Source organism: Mustela erminea, chromosome 5, assembly GCF_009829155.1.
Source record: "Mustela erminea isolate mMusErm1 chromosome 5, mMusErm1.Pri, whole genome shotgun sequence".
In the NCBI taxonomy this organism is placed as follows: Eukaryota; Metazoa; Chordata; class Mammalia; order Carnivora; family Mustelidae; genus Mustela; species Mustela erminea.
In genome coordinates, this window is record NC_045618.1 from 39,167,845 (window position 1) to 39,188,182 (window position 20,338).

Below are 20,338 nucleotides of genomic sequence, written 5' to 3' on the forward strand. Positions count from 1 at the left end.
TCTTTCCAAAGTTCTCCCAGCCAAAGGCCCTGTCCTGGCCGGGGTCCCAGAGCAACTGTGAAACCGAAATGCCACGACAGGGCCCTCTCTCCAAACCTGATCCTCAGGTGATAAAAACAGAAACACCGGAGGCACCCCGGACCCTCACAGTCTGTTCTGCTTGATGACGCGAAGAACCTTCTGGCCCCTGGGCCCCAAGTGGTCTGGATTGTCGTCCCACTGCTTTGTGTGAAGCTTTTAGAGCTGAAACTCTACTGTAGTGGGTCTCTGGCCTGCTGACTGGGCTCAGAGGTGGAGGGCAGCCGGCAGGAGATTGCTGGGGGAGCCGGTGGGGGGGGGCCGGGATCCGCAACTGGGAAGGGAGGGGCAGAGGAGGAGTGGCACTGGGATGCAGTCTGGGCAGACAGTTCTGCACTCTGAGGCTGGGTGGCCCCACAGGGGCAAAGGGGGTCGGGCCTGAAAACCACCCCTTCCTCCTCTTTCCTAGTCAGTCAGGCATCAGGTGTGGCCACCCAGGGATGGGGTAAGACTGTGGGTGAGGTGCCTCGTGATGGTGGTGGGGGGCAGTGCTGACAACCCAGGCCCTCTTTATGAGCAGCTCCCAGCCATCTGGGGAGTAAGTCCCTCCTTCCTTCTCATGGTGAGACCTGCTCTGTCCATTTTTCTCATCTACCAACTAAAAAAAAAAAAAGTGAAATTCACATAACATAAAATCATAACATGAACCAGTTTATCTTTTTTATTTTTTAAGATTTTACTTATTTGAGAGAGAGAGAGAGTGCATGCAAGCAGGGGGAGTGGTAGGCAGAGGGGGAAGCAGGCTCCCCACTGAGCACGGAGCCCAACGTGGGACTCGATCCCAGGACCCTTGGGATCATGACCTCAGCCAAAGGCAGACGCTTAACCGATGGAGCTACCCAGATGCCCCTAAAACGAACCATTTTAAAGCGGCCGATTCGGGGCGCCTGGGTGGCTCAGTGGGTTAAAGCCTCTGTTTTCAGCTCAGGTCATGATCCCAGGGTCCTGGGATTGATCCCCACATCAGGCTCTCTGCTCAGCGGGGAGCCTGCTTCCTCCTCTCTCTGTCTCTGCCTGCCTCTCTGCCTACTTGTCTGTCAAGTAAGTAAATAAAATCTTTAAAATAAATAAATAAATAAAAGTGGCCGATTCAGTGGCCTTTAGGACATTCACAATGTTGCACAACTACCACTTATATCAAGTTTCAAAATCCAGTCATCGCCCCAGGGACAAACCCCACCCCATGGACCAGTCCTGCCCACGTCCTCCCTCCCCCTCCCAGGGCTCCACGCACTTACCTCCCATGGGCATGGCACACAAATGGGATCATAGACCGTGTGACCTTTTGTGTCAGGCTTCCGTCCCACAGCCCAAGACGTTTGGGGTCTGTCGCTGCTGCAGCGTGCATCAGTCTTCCAGCCTTCCAGGGGTGGAACCATCCTCTGCGGTGTAGCTACGCCGGCTTTTGTGTGTGCCCTCGTGCGCTGATGCACATTGGAACTGTAGCACGTCACCGGTTTAAAGAGTTGCTTAGGCACCATGTGCAAGTTCTCGGTCATGGAAAATAGAATTCACCTCATTTGGAAGCAGAAAAAGCCCTCCAGGCTCCTGTGCGGATGGGACATACCATCGGTTTATACTCCAGGAGAGGCTCTTGCTCAGTGGAAAATCCAATGCCTGCCCAGCCTCCCTGGGCCTGATAGTGGCACTGCAAGTTGTTTCTTGCCCTCCTGCCACCAGGTACATGTCAGGGTGGCCTTGGCCTGGCCATGCTTGGCTCAGGCCACACTAAGCCGTTTCTGTGGGTGCTGTCTGCAACCACGCCTCTCCGCTCCGGGGAACCAGCCTGGGATCCGGGACATCCTGCCACCCTGGCTCCGGTGCCCTGCACACCCCCCCATGTTGCCGATAAGGAGTCTTTGCCAATCAGCCTCAGTCCTGTCTGCAGCCTCCTTGCCTGCAGACAGGATGCGCGGGCTGCACCCATGTCCTCTGGGGTGCAGCCCATTGGTGAATCTCCCCACGGCCCTTTCGCCCACCTCGGTCCCCATCTGAGGGCAGAGGAGACAGTGCCCTCTGTGACTCCCTGGTGCCTGGGTCAGGGCAAATGCTGGATGCGGGGCTATGTCCCGGGCTCCTTGGCGGGCTGCTCGCTGGAGGTGGGCTGCCCAGCCCATCCATGCCCACCCATTCCCGCACAGCTTCCCTGCCCTGCGGGCTCTGTTCCCTCCTTCTCCAGTACTCCGAGGGGCCCCAGCACCTAGCATGGATCCAAAAATGTCTGGGGACTAAAGAACCTCTTTCTTGGACATTTCAACTCCCTACCAAAATGCTTCTCTAGAAAACCCATTATGAGAGGGCCCTCTGCCGTGTGTGGTTTCGGTTTTATACACACAGTCTGTGATCATCACAGCAGTCCCCCAGGAGGGCATGACGATCTCTGGTGGAGCCCACCCAGGAGGGAAGAGGCAGGGCCCCCGCCTCTGCCTGCCAGGTTGGTTCTGCCATGGGCCCCCTTCTGTGCCAGGCTGGGGCTCACCCCTGGGGCTCCCCAGGCGCTGTCGGGGCAGAGGTGAGGAGCAGGCTTTCAGATGACTTTCAGTGTAGTGGGGACGCCGTCCGCCAGGGCAAGAGAGAGTTGTGCTCAGCCTGAGGGAAGAACCCCCTTTCTGTGGAATTTTTTTTTTTTTTCTTTCTGTGGAATTTTGAGTAACATGTATATAAACACTGTCTCTATCATAACCCAGGGCCGACTTGGCCCAAAGGACATCACCAGGTGAAAACCTTACTGTTAAACCTCAGTCCAGAAGAGAAAGCCTGTAGGAGGGAGGAGGGAGGTGGCGGACAGCACCCTCTCCTCTGGACCCTGACAACATCCTCCCTGAGGGGTCTGTTCCTCTCCCCGAAAGGGTTGCTCAGACTTGAAGGCAGGATCTTGTCTACCCTCCTTTCCAGCCACAAACACAGGCGGTGACACAGCATGGGTGCCTGGGAGGTGCCCCGGGAACAAATATCCAGGAGGGGATGCTAGGAAGTGGGGAAGGAGACGGCCAGTGGTCTTAGAGCCTGAAACAGAGGCATATGTGAAAACTTTGCACTATTTTTTCCCTTAAAGTGTGGATGGGCAGTGAGAGTGCTTTGTTTTTCTTTCTCTTTAGAGTGACAGCAGTGAACAGCAGACGCCCCGAGGAAAAGACTCCAACAACCGGCACTCGGAGCAGAACCCACCCGCCCTTTACTGATGGTGTTCCCCCTTCCCGCCTCCTCTCTGGCCAGGTCTGCTGACCGGATGCTGGGGGTCCCAGCAGGAAACAGGCAGGCATAGTTGTTGGGATTTATGCCTCCCCTGAGGATGGTTGTACTTCCCCTCCCTCCTGCTCCCCAGGTGGACGTCTGGCTGTGGGTGAGGAAGAAGGGGAGGAAGATAAGGAGGTCTCTTCTGGGCAGAGAGGAAGCTGCTGGGGCTCACCAGGATGGCAGCTGGTGGCCCCTCGTGCTGTGAGAGGGAAACCTGGGAGGAGTCTCCCGGTCGGAGTCAGGCCTGGAAGGCCCATGTCCCAGACAGCCTGCATTCCCAATGTGAAGCTTTAAAGCAGGGGGGTTGGAGACGAGAGAAAAGGTTCTGCAGTCCTAGACAGTGGTGTGTAGTGCAGGCCTGAATGGACACTGAGGTGGATGGTGTAGCCATCACGGGTGCTTTAAGGCTCTGAACCAAAGGAGAGAGAGAGAGAGAGAGACATCCTGGGGCCCAGGAGGCAGGATAGAGCCCCTGACCATGGTATCCAACTGGGTGAGCCTCCACCCTTCCCCAGCCCATTTTTTTGCCTCTCTATGCCTTGGGGGTCCAGAGTAGGCCTGGGATGTGGGGAGGTGTCCACAGTCCAGGAGGTGAACTTCACCCCCGCTTGGCCCCTTGCCTGGCAGGGACCCCACAGAAGTCCCTGCGGCTGTAAATAGGTGCTTGACCAAATTCACTCCAGCAGAGGCTCCTATGGATGGGGAGGACAAGAGGAGCAGCCACCAGGCGTGTGAGGAAGAGAGAGACTGGTTTCCTGAGAGCTGGAAGCTTCTGGACAGTCATTGCCATGTGGGAGTCAGTCACTGCACACACACACACACGCACACGCACACGCACACGCACACGTCTACACCGCTTCACTTCTGGGACCAGCAGACCCCACCTTGCTGCTCCCCTGGAAGGAGGGCTCCCAGCCCAGTGTCTTCGCTGTGAAGCAAGTGGTGGAGGCCCAGACCGACCTGAGGTGGTTCTGGTGAGAAGGGAAGGGGACGCTTCCCGACTCAAGGGAAAAGGCGGGGGAGGGGGGAGCGGGGGTGGGGGGCAGAAAAGGAGGGATGCGAAGGGAAGGAGTCCTCCCTGAGCAGCTGCAGGGGGGAGGCCTGGGCTGCAGCCAAGGCCCAACCACCGCCTGAGGAGAGCAGATGGCGCGGGCTCTCCCGCCTGCAAACCGGCCCTGCTCCTCTGTGCTTCCCACGCGTTTCTTCAGAAGGCGCGTGGATTTGGCTCCGACACCCATATCCCTGGTTATTGTTTCCTTTTAGATGTTCCTTTTAGCTTCTACCTCAGCTGAAATCTGAAGATTAGGCCAATTTCTTTGTCTCTCAGACTCTTGGGGAGAGCTCTCACTGTACTTCCTCTGCAGGCCTCCGAGGACAGAAAATGGTTGCTATGGGGATTCCTTCATTTGTAGAGTCATCATTTTCAGAAAAAAAGAATGATTCACAAGTTCTTTCAGGATGAACAGAGTGTGTCCTTGGGGACGACATGATGTAATAGTGTTTAAAAGAGGAATGATGACCGGCTTTGGTTTGTGCATGTTTCCTCTTCTTCTTCAATTCTGTGCGTGCTTAGGGCCCACCAGCAGCTTCCTCAGAGCCTTGTTCTGCACACAGAATTCTAGCTGATGCCTGACACCTCCCTTTGCCTACTTGCAAATCTGAGGGCAGGTGTTAAAAATGTAGAAATGCCCAGAGAGGCTCACCTGGGAGTTACTGTTAAGAGTCTTCATGGCCACTTCTGGGCCTGCCCAGCTGGATGAAGTTATTAGCCTGAGGGTGCCATGGGGCCTTTGCACATTCATTTACACTACGACTGGCTGGGCAGAAGGCTTTCCCTAGTTTGACTCTCTCCAGAAAGCCTGGGGTTCATAGAGCAGCCTGGAAACTGAGGTCCACAGAGAGGATATACTAACCCAAGTCCCTAGTGTATGTAAGGTCCAGAGTTAGGCCCAGAAGCCAGGCATTCTAAACATGTGTGGCCAGCAGAGCAGAAGGAATATGTTTATGAGCCAACTCTTTCCTAATAATGAGCAAAGAAAAGGAGGCTGGCTTCTTGGAACAATAGAAAAAAGTAATGAGGGGTTAAAATGAGATTGAAATCTGATTAATCCTTTTCTTTTGGAAGGAGCGCTGTACAGGGAGTCAGCTGTTGACCTTGGGGAAGTCACTCTCCCTCTCTGGGACGCAACTTTCTCACCTGCCAACTGAAGGGGCAGGACTAGAATGAGTTGAATGAGTTTGGATCCTTCCAGTGATGACATGCTTAAATACTGCACCTGCACTGGAAATGTTAGCAAAGCCTTCTCCATGCCAAAATTAACGTGCAAGGATTCCCTGGGGCCCCCAGCTCAAGCCCACACTCCGTGCCTGCAGCTCAACGCTCTGTGATTGCTCACGGCTCATCTTTCCAGTCTTATCTCCCATTTGCTATTTCCTCTGGATTACTTATTGTTCCAACCACCCAGCTTCCACACCTGTGTTAATACTCTCTACTTGCAAAGTACACCTCCTCCCACCCCAGTGCCCTGGCCTGAACACATCCAGTAAGTCATACAGCTCTCTGTTAAAATGCCACCTCTCTCGGGAGGTCTTCCTGGAATACTGAGTTTGGGGTCGTGATCTTTCCAATCCCATATCCACCATCATCGCCTTCACCTTCACACGTGTTGTAATTATCTGGTTATTGGGTTCAACATATATTCCTGAAGGCTAGGAATATGACAAGTTCAGACAAACTTCTGCCCTCGTGGAGGGGGCAGGGAGGGAGGCATTCATCAAATGATCGTGTTCATGAATGTGTAATTGCAAACAGAGAAGTGTGAGGGAGAAAAAGGGTTCCTTGAGAGCTCATCTGGTATGGGGAAGTGAGGGTGGTCAAGAAAGGAGGTGTGGCTAGGAGGGGAGGAGCCTGGGCAGAAGAAAGGAGGTGTGGCTAGGAGGGGAGGAGCCTGGGCAGAGGACAGGGAAGGCGGGGGTCGGGGCAGGCCTCCCAGATCAGGGGGCCAGGAGGAAGTGAGCTGCCGGGTGGGTGGGCAGGCAGAAGACAGCCCCTGGAGGGTGTCTGGATCAAAGAAGCCATTTGAGGAGCCTCTGAGGGGGGTTTTGGGAGGGAGTGGCAGATCACATTTACATTTGGAACAATTATCTCGGCTGCTGTGCGGAGAATGGCCTAGAGCAGTGAGTGACTGCTCCAGAAGTGTTAGGAGCACCAAGTGTGAGAAGGACCCAACCCTGCCTTCTGGCCAGACCTCCCCATTCAGTGAGTCTAGAGGGAGGAGAGAGTCAAGATGAAGCCTAATAGGAGACGGTGCTGTGGTGCCGTTAGGAGGCGAGAGCAGCTTAGACAGGAATGGAGGGACTCGGAGGGACTTGGGGCAAGTTTTAGAGATAAAAGTGACCAGGTTTGGCAATTCATTCCCCTGTGGATGACGGAGAAGATGTGTGGGGGTTGAGCCCCGAGTTTCTGGATTATGCAAGTAGACAGTGAGTGGTATGCCCTGACACAGGGAGACGGGGAAGACCTGATATCAGGGGCAGGAAGCAGGTCCTAGCACACAGGCTCCGGGAGACCCAGCCGAAGCTCTGCGCCTGCCTGGGGCAGGGGAGACCTTGCTCTCCTGGGCTTCCCCGTCAGCCCCTCACAGCTCTCAGCAGCAGAGGCCTGGGTGGGGGGACGGGGGGGGGTGGCAGGTGAGTGGGGCTTGGTGAGTGGCCCACGTCCCTCACTGAGTGCCTGGAATGGAGATGGAACAAGGCCTGGAGGTGGGGAACACACAGGCCTGTTCAGCCCCTTGCCCAGGGCAGCCCAGCCCCTGCCTGCCACCTTCCCTTGCAGGAGACCCATGAACAGACAGTCCACCGGCTGGGACTCTCCCCTCCATCCTGCGGGATCTGAGAGCCGGCAGAAAACCCTACATGGAGTTGGGGGAATTGGGTCCTAGGCCAGTTATGGGGGGTGACAAATTTGGGGACCTTCCATAGGTCACTGATCTCACCAGATCCTGGAAAGGAGAGAAGCTAGAAGAACCAGAGCTGCCCTCTCCAGAGGCTTAGGACTCTCCGTTCACCAGGGCCCTGGGTGAAGAGCAGGCTGCACTGCCACTGATGGTTTCCTGGACGAAGAGGAGGGAGAGGAAGAGAGGAGAAGGGGGGGGGGAGGCAGAGGAAGGGGGAGGGGAGGCAGAGGAAGGGGGAGGGACCCTGCTGGGGAGGGGAGGAAAGGTGCGGGAGAGGAGGAGTCAGGGAGAAGATGTGGAAGGGCCAGAGCAGGAAGAGGGGAAGGGACTGAGGGAGGAGGAGGAGGAGGAGGAGGACACCTGTCCGCTGTCCTAGCGGGGGCTGTCCCTGCTTCTTGGACGAGCCCTGTCTCGCATCCCTCTGTCTTCATCTGCAGGCAGGAGGCCTGCAATGTCTGTCTGTACCACAGTGACTCTAACTAAAACTCTGAAGTTCAACTGGAAAGTCACTTTTATTTTTCATTTTAACCCTCCGTGAGGATCTGTAATGGCGACAGATACTATTTTGTGCTTGTTTAGAAATTCTTTCTTCACAACATCTTCTTTTATGCCCCTCCGCGCCCTTTCCCTGTGCTCATAAGCCTGGGTGCTTTTCTCCTTGTGCGTTCAGGTTCAGACAGCATGACCCGTAAAGGGTGTCGCTCCTTTTAAGTCACTGTTTGTTGTGCAAAATCGGGATTATGTCAAATACAGTTCCTACCACTGAATGTCTTGTGAAAATCCCTCTGTGTGAGCAGATACGGATCTTCTCCTTTTTAATGATGTGGAATACTCCATGGTAGGGCCTTCCTAGAGTGCTCCTACAGGGCTAAGAGATTTTTCCCCAATGGCAAAATAGAAATAGAATTTTTTTAATTCTGAGACTTTAGTGAATTTATTTTATCTGGCAAGGAACCGAACTACCTGGACAGTTAAGAGCCAAGACCAGCATCTTTCGGTGAGTTTGTTGGTAAAGACAAAGAAATGGTTCTGCCCCAAGGAGTTAGCTTTCCTGCCATTAGGCAGCCCCTCCACCCCATACACACAGCCCTATGAGGAAGGCTGAACCACAGGATGGAGGCCTGACCATCTCCCCACCCCCCACCCCCCGCCCCCACCTCCACCGAGAGGGCACAGCCTTGTGGGGGAACACTGATGTTGGAAACCATCCGATTTGTTGTGTGGCCAAGACATGAGCCAAGTCAGGATTTTTGTGAGACGAGAGAGAGTAGGCTCCATATCCAACATGGGGCTTGAACTCACAACCCTGGGATCAAGAGTCACGTGCTCTACCGACTAAAGCAAGCAGGCACCCAGGCCATGAAGCTAAGTAGGAAAAAAAGGGGTTACTCTAAGGATGGGTGAGCAGCCACCCCCCTCCCGCTAACTTTGCCCCAGGAATGTCAACAGCCCCAGCTTATTTCTGGCCTCTTGTTCCCCCCTCTGTGAAGCTCGCGCCATTTGCCTCTTGATTTTCTAACTGCAGAAGGGATGAAAGTCTGAGATTTCAATCAAAAGCTTAAGAAAATGATAATCCCTGGTTGCCCTAATTCTTTCCTGAAAATACCTCACACTGACAGAAATTGTCTTTAAGCCCCTTTTCTCTTCTTTCATGCTCTAAATTTCCTCCTTAATTAAAAAGAATTGTTTACTGGATGTAGGCCCACAGTGCTTATTTATTTTAACCAGATCTTGTTTCTTTTTTCCTTATCTTAACCAAGTGACTTGATAACTCTATAACTCTCTATTCTGCTGCCTTAAAGTGCCATTGTCTCTGTCACCAAGGTAACATAATAATGAACTTTATAATCAGCCCATTTCTATTCCCACGGAATGGAAGCTGTGTCAGTAGCAGGCAGAAAGCACAGAGCCCCTAAATTCAGCTGCCCTAAATTGGCTGCCTGTCCCTAGCAGAGATTTTAGAATGGTCTTCTCCTCAGAATAATATTTCAATTTCTCTCAACCCTATGACATTTGATGACAACATTAACTGAAGATTAATGATGAATGAATGTGTTGATTCCAAAGTACCTGGTTGAATTCCCTGCATTAAAAAAAAGGGGGGGGGGAGGGTAGCCAAATGGATACATCACTGAAAACCAGCAACTGTTGATTGACAGAATTTTTTTCCCCATTCCTTAAGGTGATCAAGTGCAGTGCCCCATCTGAGAATGCCTTGGAGACGTGCCACCCGATGACTTGGGCCTTTGAGCTCAGGGGATTGTGATCGAATTAAGTCTGACTCAACAAATGAGGTCACTGGGAAGAAGCGCTGGCGTTAAATTTACCATTAATGCCAGGGTCAATTTGCTAAATGATCATCTGCTTGTGGTTCCAGAAGACCTCTGGGTAAATTCCAGAGACTGCCTGGGCTGAAGATGGCTTGCGTATGAAGTCACCAAACCTTGGTCAGTGCAACTTTGGGTGACTATCGTTGAGTACCCCAGTAAGTGTTACCCGAGGCAGGAGGCCGTTGGGGTATGGAAAGTCTTTGAAATCTGTGGAAGGTGACTTCTCATGGTAAGCCTGGAAATGGCACATGGTGAGAGGGGAGAAAACCACGCCTTTGGTGCCAGGAGACTCGAATTCTAGTTCTGTCACAGATGTTGACTGGGCTGAGCAAATCGAGACACCGGATGGCTCATCTCAGAGGTGTTTAGAGATTAGCCATTGTGCTGTATCAAATGTGTAGAAAAGTAAGGAATTCTGTTAATCACCAGTTGTAAGACATCAAGGACTCCTTTTCCCCCAGTTCCCTGAGCCACACTTTCCCTATCTGTCAGGCGGAAACACTAATTGCTTACTTCCTCAGCCTTCCCTCCCAGGACAGTTAACCTGCAGGATGAGAGTAGGCACGTGAAATTACCATTCAAGATAGAAAGCACTAGTGGAAATCGTTGCTAGATTCTCTCTGATGAAGCTTTTCGATCATTTCCAGCCACAGTTTGAGGGATTCATGAAGTATGCGCTTGCCATGTAGCCTGTGCCAGTTCAAAGGTCGAACCCCCGGTGGGCAGTCAGGCCTTCCTCTTTTCTCTGGCCCCACCTTTGGGGCTCAGCCTGGCCCGCCTTCAGGTTCTGTCGCTCACGGACTCACGCCCCCTGCCGGTGACCTTGGAGAAGCGGGGGCCACAGAAGAGCCTCTCGGCTTCTTCCTGACACGGCCATCCTCACACACAATCGCTGGCTGGGCACCCACTCTCGGTAAGCCAAGTCAGTTCTCTCGAATTCCTAGGACCAGCAGAGCGTAGGGGTAACCTGTGGGCCTGACAGGTTGCTTATGAATTATCCGCGGGCCTTGCCGAGCCCCGGTTTTCTCACGTGTAGAATGGAGATGATTTATATCCTTTACTGGGTATTCAAGAGGATGAGATAAGAGAGATACACAGTAGGAGCTGAATATAGGGTTTTCTCCCTTTTGCCTTCTTCCCCTGCTGCGGCCTGCGAGGACGCGCTGTCTGCTCTTCCTGATTCTCTGCTCCGTTTGCTCTCTCTGCCAAGGGGGTCTGGAACACAAACTCAGCCACAGGTGTGTGCATCCTTCTGGAAAAGTCTTCACAAGACTGTATCCTGACCTTCCACACTGGCCTTTTCTGCCTGGTCCCAGAGTCTCCACATTTGGGGTTGGAGGGGTGGGGGATGGGAATCACCTGGGGGCGGGGTCACTTCAGTTTTCATGTTGCATCTGGAGGTGTCCCACAGCCTCACCATCACGGCACACCCTGAATTGTGGCGAATTGTGGCGTTGGCGCTGCTGGGGAGCCACGAGGAGGCTTCACTAGAATTCCTCAAAGGGCTGGGTGGCCCCAGTGGCAGAAAGAGGGACCCCCCCCCAGTCCCTAAAGTGGGAAGTGAAGGAGGATCTTAGTGAGTGGGGGTTGAACTGAAGGCTCTTAAAGTCCCTACTTCCTGCCATCCTTCTGGGGGACACCCAGGACTGGAAATCAAATTAAGCTGGGCTTTCCCAAGTCGCTGGAGCTATGCCTTTCAATCCAGGTCACAGGGGTCACAGGCCCTGCCAGCCATACACCAAGGCACACCATTCTGCAGGGGGGAGGGAGTGACACCGGAAGGGCTGGCATGATTGGCATTTGGCACCCCAACCCCTCGCTCAGCGGCCTCCCTGCCTCTGCCCTTCCGCTGTCTCCCTATTTCTCCATTTTTGTTTGTTCTTATGGCTGCCAATGGGCTCTTGGGTCACCTTTGTCATCATAAACTCATGATTTCCAAAGTGTTCTCTGTGGAACACCTGTTCCTTGAGGATGTGCCTCAGAAAATCGACAGCAGGGAATGCTGGATACCCTCCCTCTCCCTCTTGGGATTCTTGACGCACATTATCTGTTCAGAGTTCTGAAAAATCCCATAACCACTGGTTTCATTCTGCTTCTATAGTTTTTTCCGAAACTCTTTTGGTCACGAACACTTACCTGGGAGTTCCCAAGGAATACCTATGAACAGGGTTTGGTGAATCAGTCTTTGGGAAAAACTGCCATGAACAATGTCTTATTTGTAGGAACCCTGTGAAGTCAAATTCACTAATGAGGAATCTGGCATCAAAGGCCGATGGAAAAATGCATGCGCTTTGCTCTAAAGAAAATATGACATTTGTGTAGATCAGAGGTTCCCGCCCTTTTCACCACGAAAGATCCTTTTTAGTTCTTTCCTCAAGGGATTCCATGTTTTGAAAGCTTTTATCTACCCAACAAACTACACTTATTGAATAATAATTTGTTTCTTTGAGTTTTATTCATCAAAGACGTATAACTGCCAATTAGTGCTTCTGATCAGGCAAGATAACCACTGTTACCACACTGAGTTGATATGACTCTAGCCAAAAGCAAATAAACCTAATGTTTTATTTAGTCTGGAAACCTCACTGAGGTAAATGTATGATTTCCTTTGGGCTTTTTGAAATCTTGAAAAGAGCTTGCAGACCGCCCTCGCTGCCTTCACAGAGGGCAGGGTGGGTGGGAAGCAGGGCTGTGTGTGGAAATGCAGAGAGGACGCCCAGAGTTAGAGGAAGTCGGGAGGTGGTGGTTAGTGAGGGTCCCACAGACAGTGTGGACAGTGAGGGGCTAAGTGGCTACAGCCCCTGGGAAGCCTGAGGGTCCCTGGATTAGGGGGATCAGAATCCTGGTGAGGAGATGAGGCCAAACACGGAGCTTTCCAAGAGGGGCAAGAACCTGGACAATGACAGTCGCCATCCGTGCACCTGCTGAGTTCATGTACCCAGAAGAGGGCTGGGGAGTGGACAGGACAGGACAGGAAAGCTGTTGGACTCCTCTCCCCACACCTCCCTGATTGAGTTTTCATTATGAGCTACTGGGTTGGGAGTGAACTCAGTTCTACGGCTATCTTGGCTAGTGAGGGAGCTTTGAGGGCCCCTTTGATATCGGTCTTCTAGATTGTGGTTGGCGCACCCCAACCCGGGAGGAAGAACCTCTGCCCCAGGGGTTCCCTGACTTAGCAGACCCCGTTCCTGAGGAAAGCGGTGGGGAGGGGGACATCATGTTCCTGTTCCTGTGGGAAATTGGGGGGATATCATGTAGCTATGCCCTGGATGGCAGGTGACCATGGGCTCCTGGGGCATTTGAAGTGGGCTTTGGTGTCCTGCCACATGACTTTGCAGAAAAGCTGCTGGGGGCATGGTGGGTGCAGCCGATGGCCCTATTACCTGAAGTGAGAGAGAGGGCTCCTCCAGGTGGAGGCCATTTAAGCCCTAATCAGCCCTCAAGAGCTGGGTCCTCAGCCCTTCTGGGGCTCATGGACCCTAGCCCTGCTTAGCAGTGACCTTGAACTTAAACGTTCCGCCTTGCTTCATGTTTCTTTTCCCTCATTAGACAGGACCTAGCATTTTCCCAGAAGATACAATCTGTGTCTGGCAGAAGCCTGCTTGCAAAAATAAATCTTTCCCTGAACATTTTCCAGGCTCATTTTAGAAACAAATCTGGGTGATGCCTTTTAGCCATTTCCAAAGACAAACAACCAAGGCCTGAGGCCTGTCTCTGCCGCATACGTGTACTGAGCACGGAGGAAGGGGATCTGCCCCTCAGAGGAAACCCCCCTCACCAGGGAGCTGAACAGCTCTCCAGACTGACCCCTGCCACGAGCCCCTGCTGCTCAGTCTGGTGACACAGGTGGGATGCCCAAGCCACACGGGGCGGGCCCTTCCTTCTCACCCTACCCGGGTTCTCCCGCAGGTGGGAGCCTTCTGCGGCTTCTGGAAGCACTGACAGCTGCAGAGGCTACAACCTTTCCCACGTCCATTCAATCTCTCATTGGTGCGCTCAGTAAATATTTATACGGAGCACCTGTCCTGTGTCGGTAGCGGCGCCGCGCCGCGGGCGGGAGAAGCAGCCCTGAACAAGCACCCACCACTGGGCCCTGCGCATCCCGGGCGCAGCGAGCACGTGGCCAGGACGGAAGGCGGGAGGAACGCGGCGGTCACCCCCGACCGGCGGCGGCTTGCGGGGCTCTGCCGCAGCATGATCGCGTGTGGGTCTCCCAGGAGCCCTGTGAGCAGAGACGGAAAGGAGAAGGGAAGCTTCTCTGAGTCTGGCTCCAGCCGTCCTCTTTCACATGCGCTGTCTGCTTAAACTTCCCAACGCCGCGCGGTAAGGAGGTATCTCCGCCTCCGCTTGCACAGAGAAGCAAGCCCCGGCCGAGATGACGGCAGAGGAGGGACTGACACAAGGTGGGTCCGATTCCAGAGCCCCAAACTGTCTCTCATGCAGGCACACTCACACACGCGCACAGACACTCGCGCACGCGGACACACGCACACGTGAACTGTGGGGCCCCCGCTCCAGCGGTACCAGCGGTTCACCCACATGCCCACAGTTCACCTTCCTTCATCAACACATAGGACGCACTGTGTCCTCAGGAGCCCACTGTCCCAGACAGTGGCCACGGGCCACCTGTGACTAGAGCACAGGAAGGTGATTGAATCCCAACTGATACACGCCTGAGTGCAAAACACACGCTGAATTCCCAGCACTTAGGAAGAAAAGATGTAAAATATCCTGCCCTTTCCAATGATCACGTGCTGAATTTATGTATCTTTCGGGATACTGAGTCGAAGAAAACGTGTTCTTAACATGATATTTCCTGTTTCTTCTTATTTTTGAAACATGGCTACTAAAACATGTGAAATCACACACGTGGCTCGTGTTTGTGGCTTGCATCCTATTTCTTTTTTTTCTTTTTCTTTTTTTTTTTAAAGATTTTATTCATTCATCTGATAGAGATCACAAGTAGGCAGAGAGGCAGGCAGAGAGAGGAAGGGAAGCAGGCTTCCCACTGAGCAGAGAGCCTGATTCGTGGCTCATCCCAGGACCCTGAGATCATGACCTGAGACGGAGGCAGAGGCTTTAACCCACTGAGCCACCCAGGTGCCCCTTGCATCCTAATTCTAAAGGGTAGCGCTGCTCTGGATAGAAAGAGACTCTAGTGCCTGAGTGGCTCAGTCGGTTAACTGTCTGCTTGGGAATCAGGTCATCATTCCAGGATTCTGTGATCGAGCCCTGGCATGGAGCCCCTCACTGCACTGGGTTCCCTGCTCAGTGGGGAGCCTGCCTCTCCCCCTGGTTGTGCACGCGCTCTCTCTGGCAAATAAAATCTTTTTTTTTTTTTAGAAAAATAAAGAAATGCAGAAGAGGAGTAGTTAAAAGTAGGGAAAGGGGGCGGGTAGGAAGTAGTGCAGAGCAGGGCACTGAGCAGGGCTGGCAGGTGGGTACAGGCAGTCTCAGGGTGCAATAGCATGGGTGGAGGGGGTGGCAGGTCTTCCTGACTGCAGGAAGGGGCAACTCCCACAGTGGGGAGGTACAAGGGCTTGTGCCTGAAGGAAGGAAGGAGCCTGTGTCCGCAGGTCCAGGGGGCAGTACTGGCTTCCCCCAACCGAGTATGAGTCCTGGAACTGTAAGGACCCTCAAGGTCACCCCTTCTGCTTCTGGGTTTCAGAGGGTTGATGTTTGCCGAGACCCTGATATAAGACCAAGGGGCTCTCCTATGCCCAGACCGTTCGGGGCGGGGGGTGGAATACTCCACAAAACATTGTCCCAGTGCCTGTGACTGTCCAGCCAGTTCTAAGCTCTGGGGAAGAAATGGGGAAAAAATAAACCCAGAAGCTCATTAATAAGAGTGGGGTAGCCAGTGACAGACAACAGGCAAAGAAACAAATGTATATACATCAGGTGTGATCGGTTAAAAGAAAAATCAAGAGGGAGTACGGGTCGGTAGGAGCTCTGTAAGGGAGAAGGTGACATTTCAGTAGGAAGTCCTGAAGTCACCAACAGGAAGAACATTCCAGAGAGCAGGAACAGTATGTGCGAATGTCCTGAGGTAGAAGTATACCTCTTGAGTTCAAGGACAGCTTCAAGCCAGCATATAGGGCAAAGTGACCAAAGGAGAGGTAGGGAACCTCAGAGCCAGGGTGAGGTCCTAAATGGATCTAGAGTCACACAGATGTTTTCCATCAATGGCAGTCATGGTTATCATAATGACTACTATTCAAAGAGAACACAGGCTTCCCAGAAAGATGGCGATTGCCTCTTCACAGGATCTTCCAAGATGAAGAGGTACCTCTGACCTCAAGACTCAGTGCAAAAGAAATGGGACAGCCTGTGGCTGGGCAGGCCCATACTGTCTCAGGCACAGTGGTTTATTAAGAGACACCTTCCAAGAGGCATTTGGACTGTGTGATCTCTGGGGGTGGAAACATTGTGGCTATTCAAGAGGCAGGAGGCCCAGGTGACCACAGGACTCTGTTTCCTACAGTTAGGGAGCCAGAGCCCCAGTGGCTTGCTCATGTTCTGGTTTATCATCCTCTCCCATCTGCCCCCAGCCCTGGGCTTGTCATTGCCCCTTCCCTTCTCAAGAATCCACAGTGATTCCCTACGCTCCGCTGTCTTTTTCGTCAGCTGGCCCTTTGCCACACGATCACTCAGGCCTTTTACGCGTCCTTGTCCAGTGATTATTTGCAAAAAAAAAAAAAAAAAAAAAACTTGGCTAAGACTGCTGGAGGAAATTACTTATTTTTTGCCGAGAGGGAAAGACCTATTTTAATGTATTTTTCCTCCCAGGAAAATGATACCCTGCCCTTCTCTGAACCACAAAGCCAGCGCTGTATTGGCTGTCTTGTCATTTTAAGAGTCCCTTGGAGTGAAGGCTCAGAACAGGTGAGGCTCCTCTGGACAGCCTCATTCCCCAACCTTGGCCTAGACTCACCAGCTACCAGGGAGGCCGGTGGGCAAGTGGGCATGGCAGGTGCCTTCAAGGAGCACCAGCTCCCACCCCATTATGCTCAGCCAACGTATAGTGAAGGCCTACGGTGTGTCCACTGCCGTGGCCTAATAGCTTGAATGTGGCCCCTGTGGGGGACACTTGTATCACAGAAGGGCCACCACCATTTTTGAAATGAAGACTGGTAGAAACAGAAAACCAGTCTTGTGAATCTGATAACTGCAGAGCTTATAAAACTGCAAGCTTATAAGAATATTTCCAGAATCGATCCTATCTCGTGACGCCTGTTATCTGGTCTCCGGAGGGGATCTAGTGTGCAGATCCTTCTGTTCGCTCTTTATCGGGAAGATGGGCAGCGTTACACAACAATTTGCAAACGAGACTCAGAAAGGTTAAGTGACTTCATTAAAATCACACAGCCCCATGATCTGAAGGCAGACGGGACCTCTACACCTGAATCTAGAAGAATTCCCCAATCCAGCGGCTCAGGGAATCTCCCGGGGGAGCTTTTGCCATGAACAAACCCACAGTCGACACCTGGGGAGGATATGATTGAATTGCTAGGGCCGGAGAGGAAGGGAGATCTCCCTCGGTGATGCTGATGGAGGAACTGAGGATCATGACTCCAAAGTCTGCAGGCCTGCTGGCCTGGGGACGGAGGAACCACCATGGCTCTGCCGCTGACTTGCTGTGTGATCTTGGGGTAGATTCCATAACCTCTCTGTTCTTCAGTTTCTTCATTTGCCAAAAGGGACATCTCTTTCGGGGTCTCTTTTGCACGTGGGGTCTGGGAGTCACGTGGTAATGGGAAGATGCTTGCAAAGCCCACAAGGCAGGACACTGTGAGAAGGGGCTTTGGCCCTTGGCCCTCCTCACATTAGACCAGAGGGAGGGACACCAGGACCCACGCAGGAAACCAGCTCACCGACCCCCACGTTCTCCACCCTGCAGACCCAGGGGTGCTCTTCCTGGGTTGGATGTCAAGTGTGTCTTGGCAAGGGGAGGGCTTCTCAGAGGAGGGGCAGGCGGGACCAGCCCCATGGGCCAACAGGGCCCCAAGTGGTTAAGGCTGGGCTTACGGTGGCTCCAGAGAAAGAAGAGAGGCCATGGGGCTTGTGGGTTCAGCAGCCCAAGCCACCCCAAGAAGGGAGGCTTCCTTGAAGGAGGGCCCACAGACAGAGGCCTGGCCTGATCGAGATGACTGGGGAGAGGGGGTCCTTCTCCAGAATGTGATTCTTGGAGCTTTTCTTTGTTCCCGGTTCCTAATTGTGAAACCTGTGTTACAGAACAAACAGAACTAGGATCACGTTTCCCATGTTATAAAGGTGATTTCACGTTATTTGGTGGTTTTTCAGTGTCTTTGTTTTTCTTTGGAAACATTTTGGGGCTCACGGGGACATTACCATGCGATGATGGGGAACTGTTGGAGGCCGTCGCCTCTCCCCATGCCAGGTTTATTATCACAGTGGAGGGGGCTCAGAGAGCTTGCGACTGGGGGTGGAGAGGTGTTGGGGGCTCTCAGAATACAAGGCTACAGGGGCAGACCTGAGCCACTGAGAACTCCCCGAAGCCTCCTCCTGCACAGACAGAAGCTATGTCTCCACAGTCCCCTGTGCCCAGTAGGGACTTGCCTCACGTGCCTAACTGGGGCCTGATGGAAGCAGCTTCCCTGGGGAGGGACGGGCACAAGCCAGGCCACCAAGGGCAGCCCTGGCCTTCCCTCTCTGACGCAGAGGACAGTTGTCTCCTCAGCGCCCTGTCCACGCCGGGCCAGAGGATACAAGCTGGCTGGCCACACTCCTGCTGGAAATGAGGGCTCTGGAGCCAGGACTTCTTGGGGAAAAAAAGCACATCCTGCCTCAGGAAGCGGAGCTTCAAAGTCTCTTTCTGAGCCCTTTTCTGCTTGTGTACATCTTCTGTAGCCAAAGTCTATATACATGAGCTGGGGGTGGCCAGGAAAGGGGCCGTGGGTATAGAGCCGTGTGGCCAGGCACCCCGCCCCCCCGCCCCGCCCAGGCCTCCTGGCAGCAACCCCCCACCCCCACCCCCCAGGCTGCTGTGCCCTGGGCGGGCTGTGGATTTGCTGGAGAGACTTGGGCCGGAAGTCTGCGGTTTCCTTTGGTTTTCCAGCTCCCTCTACCAGGCTTGGAAGGAAATCCCATCTGTTGTGTTTGGCGACCTTTTCTGCTCCCTTGGGTCCTAGGGACCTGAGAAGTGCTGCTCTGGGCTTTTAGACACCATGGACACTGCTGAGTGATTGGCCCTTTGTCGCCTTGGTCCCCACAGGCACTTAGCCCAGGCTCAACCCCCCTCCCCCATTCATGCCCCATCTCCATGAGCCACCTCGGGCGCTCCCCCAACCCTGATTCCTTTCCCTTTGCTGAGGCTGCCACTCCTGTCTCCCGTCTCTCTGGGCACTGTTGACTGCCCCTCTTTAAGTCAAGATACCAATCTCAGCCTCTTCCCCTCTAAGACCACTCAACTACTCCCTCCTCCCCAGGGGTAAAGCATAAAAGTCCTTGACTTGTGGAGCTGATAGGTGTGTGGGAGAGCTCAGCCCTTCAGAGGTCTCTTACCCCAGAACGCGGAGGAAGAAAGGTGCTAATCCAGAGCAAAAGCACTATTAGCCAAATGACCCTTCCATCTCCCCCCCGAAACCAAACAGAACAAACAAAACCCCAGTTTTTTCATTTTACCAAATAGCTCACCTTGTTACAATAGCCTTATTTTACAGACCAAGAAACCAAGGCTAAGAGGGGTTTGCGTGGGCTGCCTCTCAGCCCTTCTAGGTTCCTAACCCTCCAGGGAGCTTTCCTGGGTTAATCTGAAACTGCTCCCCACCGTGTGGAGGACAGGGAGCGACTGGAGAAAAGTGGCAGACCACTCTACGCTCGTAGGTGGCAATTAGTTTTTTAAAGATTTTATTTATCTGAGAAAAAGAGCATATGTGCACAAGTATGAGCAGGCAGAGGGGCAGAGGCAGAGGGAGAAGCAGGCTCCCTGCAGTGTGGGGATCCTCACCCAAGGCCGGATCCCGGGATCATGACCTGAGCTGAAGGCACACGCTTAATCGACTGAGCCACACAGGCGCCCGGGGAAGGTGGCAATTTGAAGAAAAATGAAGGGAACTTAACATGTGAGGCTTGTCTTGCAGGGCAGCAGATTGAATAAATCCCAACACCTGCCCTCCAGATCTTAAGAGTTTATGAAAAGGCCCTAATTGGGCTCCGTCATGTGTATTGTGCAGGTGTCATCAACACCACAGCATCCTCATCTCCAGGCGCTGTCCTTGGAGCAGCTTCCGGGAGCAGGCAAGGTAAGAGGAGCCCACGTTTTAAGGACGGGGGAGGGGGTGAGGAGCCTCTGAGTGCTCAGGTCCCGCTCAGGAGTCCACTGGCAGTCACGACTTTCGGATGACGTTCCCCAGCAGCCCTGGGTTGACGTTGACCGAGAAGCTGGCCCCTTGTTTAAACATTCAGTTGGACCAGTGCCAGGCAGGAGGACAGGCACTGCCTGTGGCCCCCGAGCTGAACCCCACCTGCTGAGACATGGCCTCCGTCACAACCTCGGCCACTGCCGGTGAACAGGTAGGACATGACCAAGTGACAATCACATTCCACCTACCTGATGGTAGGACTGGCTAAGCCCTTCTTCAGAAGATGCCTCGCTATGGCTTGGGGTTCTGCAACGTGCATGCTTGATTCTGAGCCCCTGTCCTGCCCCTGGCACTGCCCTCACAGTTGTGCATGTATTGTGTCATCTTCATAAGAATCCTCTGCTTCTTTTCA

At 53.3% G+C, this 20,338-nt stretch overlaps 1 long non-coding RNA gene across 1 annotated transcript; it reads left to right on the forward strand.

The window, feature by feature from the left end:
- Nucleotides 1–13,722: 13,722 nt before the first annotated feature.
- On the forward strand, nucleotides 13,723–20,132 carry LOC116589814. The gene is made up of 3 exons (XR_004285404.1): nucleotides 13,723–14,004; nucleotides 19,798–19,866; nucleotides 20,030–20,132. It is a non-coding gene; the product is annotated as an uncharacterized LOC116589814 (long non-coding RNA).
- Nucleotides 20,133–20,338: the final 206 nt, after the last annotated feature.